This window comes from Oncorhynchus nerka, linkage group LG7 (assembly GCF_034236695.1).
Source record: "Oncorhynchus nerka isolate Pitt River linkage group LG7, Oner_Uvic_2.0, whole genome shotgun sequence".
In the NCBI taxonomy this organism is placed as follows: Eukaryota; Metazoa; Chordata; class Actinopteri; order Salmoniformes; family Salmonidae; genus Oncorhynchus; species Oncorhynchus nerka.
The window spans coordinates 87,896,316-87,904,798 of record NC_088402.1 but is presented as its reverse complement, the minus strand read 5'-3'; positions in this window follow the sequence as shown (position 1 = coordinate 87,904,798).

Sequence of the window (8,483 nt, the reverse complement as noted above, 5' to 3'; positions counted from 1 at the left end):
TATTGGAGGAGAGAGGGATTGGAGGGAGGGATGGAGTATTGGAGGGAGAGAGGGAGGGATGGAGTATTGAGGGAGAGAGGGATTGGAGGGAGGGATGGAGTATTGGAGGGAGAGAGGGATTGGAGGGAGGGATGGAGTATTGGAGGGAGAGAGGGAGGGATGGAGTATTGGAGGGAGAGAGGGATGGAGGGAGGGATGGAGTATTGGAGGGAGAGAGGGAGGGATGGAGTATTGAGGGAGAGAGGGATTGGAGGGAGGGATGGAGTATTGGAGGGAGAGAGGGATGGAGGGAGGGATGGAGTATTGGAGGGAGAGAGGGAGGGATGTAGTATTGAGGGAGAGAGGGATGGAGGGAGGGATGGAGTATTGGAGGGAGAGAGGGAGGGATGGAGTATTGGAGGGAGAGAGGGATGGAGGGAGCGATGGAGTATTGGAGGGGGAGAGGGAGGGATGGAGTATTGGAGGGAGAGGGATGGAGGGAGGGATGGAGTATTGGAGGGAGAGAGGGAGGGATGGAGTATTGAGGGAGAGAGGGATTGGAGGGAGGGATGGAGTATTGGAGGAAGAGAGGGATTGGAGGGAGGGATGGAGTATTGGAGGGAGAGAGGGAGGGATGGAGTATTGGAGGGAGAGAGGGAGGGATGGAGTATTGAGGGAGAGAGGGATTGGAGGGAGGGATGGAGTATTGGAGGGAGAGAGGGAGGGATGGAGTATTGGAGGGAGAGAGGGAGGGATGGAGTATTGAGGAAGAGAGGGATTGGAGGGAGGGATGGAGTATTGGAGGGAGAGAGGGAGGGATGGAGTATTGAGGAGAGAGGGAGGGATGGAGTATTGAGGGAGAGAGGAGGGATGGAGTATTGGAGGGAGGGATGGAGTATTGGAGGGAGGGATGGAGTATTGAGGGAGAGAGGGAGGATGGAGTATTGAGGGAGAGAGGGAGGGATGGAGTATTGAGGGAGAGAGGGAGGGATGGAGTATTGAGGGAGAGAGGGAGGGATGGAGTATTGGAGGAGGGATGGAGTATTGGAGGGAGGGATGGAGTATTGGAGGGAGGGATGGAGTATTGAGGGAGAGAGGAGGGATGGAGTATTGGAGGGAGAGAGGGATTGGAGGGAGGGATGGAGTATTGGAGGGAGAGAGGGAGGGATGGAGTATTGAGGGAGAGAGGGAGGGATGGAGTATTGAGGGAGAGAGGGAGGGATGGAGTATTGAGGGAGAGAGGAGGGATGGAGTATTGGAGGGAGGGATGGAGTATTGGAGGGAGGGATGGATGGAGTATTGAGGGAGAGAGGGAGGGATGGAGTATTGAGGAGAGAGGGAGGGATGGAGTATTGAGGGGGAGAGAGGGAGGGATGGAGTATTGGAGGGAGGGATGGAGTATTGGAGGGAGGGATGGAGTATTGAGGGAGAGAGGGAGGGATGGAGTATTGGAGGGAGGGATGGAGTATTGGAGGGAGGGATGGAGTATTGAGGGAGAGAGGAGGGATGGAGTATTGAGGGAGAGAGGGAGGGATGGAGTATTGAGGGAGAGAGGGAGGGATGGAGTATTGAGGGAGAGAAGGAGGGATGGAGTATTGGAGGGAGGGATGGAGTATTGGAGGGAGGGATGGAGTATTGAGGGAGAGAGGGAGGGATGGAGTATTGGAGGGAGAGAGGGATTGGAGGGAGGGATGGAGTATTGGAGGGAGAGAGGGAGGGATGGAGTATTGAGGGAGAGAGGGAGGGATGGAGTATTGAGGGAGAGAGGGAGGGATGGAGTATTGAGGGAGAGAGGGAGGGATGGAGTATTGGAGGGAGGGATGGAGTATTGAGGGAGAGAGGGAGGGATGGAGGGAGGGATGGAGTATTGAGGGAGAGAGGGAGGGATGGAGTATTGAGGGAGAGAGGGAGGGATGGAGTATTGAGGGAGAGAGGGATTGGAGGGAGGGATGGAGTATTGGAGGGAGGGAGGGAGGGATGGAGTATTGAGGGAGAGAGGGAGGGATGGAGTATTGAGGGATTGGAGGGAGGGGTGGAGTATTGGAGGGAGGGATGGAGGGATGGAGTATTGGAGGGAGGGATGGAGGGATGGAGTATTGAGGGAGAGAGGGAGGGATGGAGTATTGAGGGAGAGAGGGAGGGATGGAGTATTGAGGGAGAGAGGGAGGGATGGAGTATTGAGGGAGAGAGGGATTGGAGGAGGGATGGAGTATTGGAGGGAGGGAGGGAGGGATGGAGTATTGAGGGAGAGAGGGAGGGATGGAGTATTGGAAGGATTGGAGGGAGGGATGGAGTATTGAGGGAGAGAGGGAGGGATGGAGTATTGAGGGAGAGAGGGATTGGAGGGAGGGATGGAGTATTGGAGGGAGGGAGGGAGGGATGGAGTATTGAGGGAGAGAGGGAGGGATGGAGTATTGAGGGATTGGAGGGAGGGATGGAGTATTGGAGGGAGGGATGGAGGGATGGAGTATTGGAGGGAGGGATGGAGGGATGGAGTATTGAGGGAGAGAGGGAGGGATGGAGTATTGGAGGGAGAGAGGGAGGGATGGTGTATTGGAGGGAGGGAGGGAGGGATGGAGTATTGGAGGGAGAGAGGGAGGGATGGAGTATTGAGGGATTGGAGGGAGGGATGGAGTATTGGAGGGAGGGATGGAGGGATGGAGTATTGGAGGGAGGGATGGAGGGATGGAGTATTGAGGGAGAGAGTGAGGGATGGAGTATTGGAGGGAGGGATGGAGGGATGGAGTATTGGAGGGAGGGATGGAGGGATGGAGTATTGAGGGAGAGAGGGAGGGATGGAGTATTGGAGGGAGAGAGGGAGGGATGGAGTATTGGAGGGAGGGAGGAGGGATGGAGTATTGAAGGGAGAGAGGGAGGGATGGAATATTGAGGGAGAGAGGGAGGGATGGAGTATTGGAGGGAGAGAGGGAGGGATGGAGTATTGGAGGGAGAGAGGGAGGGATGGAGTATTGGAGGGAGGGAGGGAGGGATGGAGTATTGGAGGGAGAGAGGGAGGGATGGAGTATTGAGGGAGAGAGGGATTGGAGGGAGGGATGGAGTATTGGAGGGAGAGAGGGAGGGATGGAGTATTGAGGGAGAGAGGGATTGGAGGGAGGGATGGAGTATTGAGGGAGAGAGGGAGGGATGGAGTATTGGAGGGATGGATGGAGGGATGGAGTATTGAGGGAGAGAGGGATTGGAGGAGGGAGGGATGGAGTATTGGAGGGAGAGAGGGAGGGATGGAGTATTGGAGGGAGGGAGGGATGGAGTATTGAGGGAGAGAGGGAGGGATGGAGTATTGGAGGGAGGGATGGAGTATTGGAGGGAGGGATGGATGGAGTATTGAGGGAGAGAGGAGGGATGGAGTATTGAGGGAGAGAGGGGGAGGGATGGAGTATTGAGGGAGAGAGGGAGGGATGGAGTATTGAGGGAGAGAGGGAGGGATGGAGTATTGAGGGAGAGAGGGAGGGATGGAGTATTGGAGGGAGGGATGGAGTATTGGAGGGAGGGATGGATGGAGTATTGAGGGAGAGAGGGAGGGATGGAGTATTGAGGGAGAGAGGGAGGGATGGAGTATTGAGGGAGAGAGGGAGGGATGGAGTATTGGAGGGAGGGATGGAGTATTGGAGGGAGGGATGGAGTATTGAGGGAGAGAGGGAGGGATGGAGTATTGGAGGGAGGGATGGAGTATTGGAGGGAGGGATGGAGTATTGAGGGAGAGAGGGAGGGATGGAGTATTGAGGGAGAGAGGGAGGGATGGAGTATTGAGGGAGAGAGGGAGGGATGGAGTATTGGAGGGAGAGAGGGATTGGAGGGAGGGATGGAGTATTGGAGGGAGAGAGGGAGGGATGGAGTATTGAGGGAGAGAGGGAGGGATGGAGTATTGAGGGAGAGAGGGAGGGATGGAGTATTGAGGGAGAGAGGGAGGGATGGAGTATTGGAGGGAGGGATGGAGTATTGAGGGAGAGAGGGAGGGATGGAGGGAGGGATGGAGTATTGAGGGAGAGAGGGAGGGATGGAGTATTGAGGAGAGAGGGAGGGATGGAGTATTGAGGAGAGAGGGATTGGAGGGAGGGATGGAGTATTGGAGGGAGGGAGGGAGGGATGGAGTATTGAGGGAGAGAGGGAGGGATGGAGTATTGAGGGATTGGAGGGAGGGGTGGAGTATTGGAGGGAGGGATGGAGGGATGGAGTATTGGAGGGAGGGATGGAGGGATGGAGTATTGAGGGAGAGAGGGAGGGATGGAGTATTGAGGGAGAGAGGGAGGGATGGAGTATTGAGGAGAGAGGGAGGGATGGAGTATTGAGGGAGAGAGGGATTGGAGGGAGGGATGGAGTATTGGAGGGAGGGAGGGAGGGATGGAGTATTGAGGGAGAGAGGGAGGGATGGAGTATTGGAGGGATTGGAGGGAGGGATGGAGTATTGAGGGAGAGAGGGAGGGATGGAGTATTGAGGGAGAGAGGGATTGGAGGGAGGGATGGAGTATTGGAGGGAGGGAGGGAGGGAGGGATGGAGTATTGAGGGAGAGAGGGAGGGATGGAGTATTGAGGGATTGGAGGGAGGGATGGAGTATTGGAGGGAGGGATGGAGGGATGGAGTATTGGAGGGAGGGATGGAGGGATGGAGTATTGAGGGAGAGAGGGAGGGATGGAGTATTGGAGGGAGAGAGGGAGGGATGGTGTATTGGAGGGAGGGAGGGAGGGATGGAGTATTGGAGGGAGAGAGGAGGGATGGAGGGAGGGATGGAGGGATTGGAGGGAGGGATGGAGTATTGGAGGGAGGGATGGAGGGATGGAGTATTGGAGGGAGGGATGGAGGGATGGAGTATTGAGGAGAGAGTGAGGGATGGAGTATTGGAGGGAGGGATGGAGGGATGGAGTATTGGAGGGAGGGATGGAGGGATGGAGTATTGAGGGAGAGAGGGAGGGATGGAGTATTGGAGGGAGAGAGGGAGGGATGGAGTATTGGAGGGAGGGAGGGAGGGATGGAGTATTGAAGGGAGAGAGGGAGGGATGGAATATTGAGGGAGAGAGGGAGGGATGGAGTATTGGAGGGAGAGAGGGAGGGATGGAGTATTGGAGGGAGAGAGGGAGGGATGGAGTATTGGAGGGAGGAGGGGGAGGGATGGAGTATTGGAGGGAGAGAGGGAGGGATGGAGTATTGAGGGAGAGAGGGATTGGAGGGAGGGATGGAGTATTGGAGGGAGAGAGGGAGGGATGGAGTATTGAGGGAGAGAGGGATTGGAGGGAGGGATGGAGTATTGAGGGAGAGAGGGAGGGATGGAGTATTGGAGGGATGGATGGAGGGATGGAGTATTGAGGGAGAGAGGGATTGGAGGGAGGGATGGAGTATTGGAGGGAGAGAGGGAGGGATGGAGTATTGGAGGGAGGGAGGGACCGATGGAGTATTGGAGGGAGGGACCGATGGAGTATTGGATGGAGGGACGGATGGAGTATTGGAGGGAGGGAGGGTGTGTGTGTTGGAGGGATGGAGTATTGGAGGGAGGGAGGGTGGGAGGGAGGGAGTGTTGGAGGGATGGAGTATTGGAGGGAGGGATGGAGTATTGAAGGGAGGGAGGGATGGAGAGGTGGAGGGTGGGAGGATGGATGGATGGAGTATTGGAGGAGGGAGGGAGTCTTGGAGGGACGGAGGGAGGGATGGATTATTGAGGGAGAGAGGAGGATGGAGTATTGGAGGGAGGGATGGAGAGTTGGAGGGTGGGAGGGAGGGAGGGATGGAGTATTGGAGGAAGGGAGGGAGGGTGTGTTGGAGGGATGGAGTATTGGAGAGAGGGATGGAGTATTGGAGGGAGGAGGGAGTATTAGAGGGAGGGATGGAGTATTGGAGGGAGGGAGTATTAGAGGGAGGGATGGAGTATTAGAGGGTGGAAAGGAGGGAGGGAGGGATGGAGTATTGAGGGGAGGGAGGAGGGTGTGTTGGAGGGAGGGAGTATTGGAGGGAGGAAAGGAGGAAGGGAGGGATGGAGTATTGGAGGGAGGGACGGACGGACGGATGGAGTATTGGAGGGAGGGAGGGACGGATGGAGTATTGGAGGGAGTTTTGGAGGGAGGGAGGGAGTGTTGGAGGAGTATTGGAGGGAGGGTGGGAGGGAGTATTGGAGGGATGGAGTATTGGAGTGAGTAAGGGATGGAGTATTGGAGGGAGTGAGGGAGGGATGGAGTATTGGGGGATGGAGTATTGGAGTGAGGGAGGGATGGAGTATTGGAGGGATGGAGTATTGGAGTGAGGGAGGAAGGGGTGTAGGGAGGGGAGGGATGGAGTATTGAGGGAGAGAGGGAGGGATGGAGTATTGAGGGAGAGAGGGATTGGAGGGAGGGATGGAGTATTGGAGGGAGGGAGGGAGGGATGGAGTATTGAGGGAGAGAGGGAGGGATGGAGTATTGAGGGATTGGAGGGAGGGATGGAGTATTGGAGGAGGGATGGAGGGATGGAGTATTGGAGGAGGGATGGAGGGATGGAGTATTGAGGGAGAGAGGGAGGGATGGAGATTGAGGGGAGGAGGGATGGAGTATTGAGGGAGAGGGAGAGGGAGGGATGGAGTATTGGAGGGAGGGAGGGAGGGATGGGTATTGGAGGGAGGGATGGAGTATTGGAGGGAGGGAGGGAGGGATGGAGTATTGAGGGAGAGAGGAGGGATGGAATATTGGAGGGATTGGAGGGGGAGGGATGGAGTATTGAGGGAGAGAGGGAGGGATGGAGTATTGAGGAGAGAGGGGATTGGATGGGGAGGGATGGAGTATTGGAGGGAGGGAGGAGGGGAGGGATGGAGTATTGAGGGAGGGAGGGAGGGATGGAGTATTGAGGGATTGGAGGGAGGGATGGAGTATTGGAGGGAGGGATGGAGGGATGGAGTATTGGAGGGAGATGGATGGAGGGATGGAGTATTGAGGGAGAGAGGAGGGATGGAGTATTGAGGGATTGGAGGGAGGGATGGAGTATTGGAGGGAGGGATGGAGGGATGGAGTATTGGAGGGAGGGATGGAGGGATGGAGTATTGAGGGAGGGATGGAGGGATGGAGTATTGGAGGGAGGGATGGAGGGATGGAGTATTGAGGGAGAGATGGAGGGATGGAGTATTGGAGGGAGGAGGGAGGGATGGAGTAGGGAGGGATGGAGTATTGAAGGGAGGAGGGAGGGATGGAATATTGAGGGAGAGGGAGGGATGGGTATTGGAGGGAGGGAGGGAGGGATGGAGTATTGGAGGGAGAGAGGAGGGATGGAGTATTGGAGGGAGGGAGGGAGGGATGGGTATTGGAGGGAGAGAGGGAGGGATGGAGTATTGAGGGAGAGAGGGAGAGGGAGGGATGGAGTATTGAGGGAGGAGGGATGGGTATTGAGGGAGAGAGGATTGGAGGGAGGGATGGAGTATTGAGGAGAGAGGGAGGGATGGAGTATTGAGGGATGGATGGAGGGATGGAGTATTGAGGGAGAGAGGGATTGAGGGAGGGATGGAGTATTGGAGGGAGAGAGGGAGGGATGGAGTATTGGAGGGAGGAGGGACCGATGGAGTATTGGAGGGAGGGACCGATGGAGTATTGGATGGAGGGACGGATGGAGTATTGGAGGGAGGGAGGGTGTGTGTGTTGGAGGGATGGAGTATTGGAGGGAGGGAGGGTGGGAGGGAGGGAGTGTTGGAGGGATGGAGTATTGGAGGGAGGGATGGAGTATTGAAGAGGAGGAGGATGGAGAATTGGAGGGTGGGAGGGATGGGATGGATGGAGTATTGGAGGGAGGGAGGGAGTCTTGGAGGGACGGAGGGAGGGATGGATTATTGAGGGAGAGAGGGAGGGATGGAGTATTGGAGGGAGGGATGGAGAGTTGGAGGGTGGGAGGGAGGAGGATGGAGTATTGGAGGAAGGGAGGGAGGGTGTGTTGGAGGGATGGAGTATTGGAGAGAGGGATGGAGTATTGGAGGGAGGGGAGGAGTATTAGAGGGAGGGATGGAGTATTGGAGGGAGGGGTATTAGAGGGAGGGATGGAGTATTGGAGGGTGGAAAGGAGGGAGGGAGGGATGGAGAGGAGGAGGGAGGGAGGGGAGGGAGTGTGTTGGAGGGAGGGATGGAGTATTGGAGGGAGGAAAGTATTGAGGAAGGAGGGATGGAGTATTGGAGGGACGGAGGACGGATGGAGTATTGGAGGAGGGAGGGAGGGATGGAGTATTGGAGGGGAGTTTGGAGGAGAGGGAGTGTTGGAGGAGGTATTGGAGGGAGGGTGGGAGGGGGAGTATTGGAGGGATGGAGGAGGGAGGATGGAGTATTAGAGGGTGGAAAGGAGGGAGGGAGGGATGGAGTATTGGCGGGAGGGAGGGAGGGTGTGTTGGAGGGAGGGAGTATTGGAGGGAGGAAAGGAGGAAGGAGGGATGGAGTATTGGAGGGAGGGACGGACGGACGGATGGAGTATTGGAGGGAGGGAGGGACGGATGGAGTATTGGAGGGAGTTTGGAGGGAGGGAGTGTTGGAGGGAGTATTGGAGGGAGGGTGGG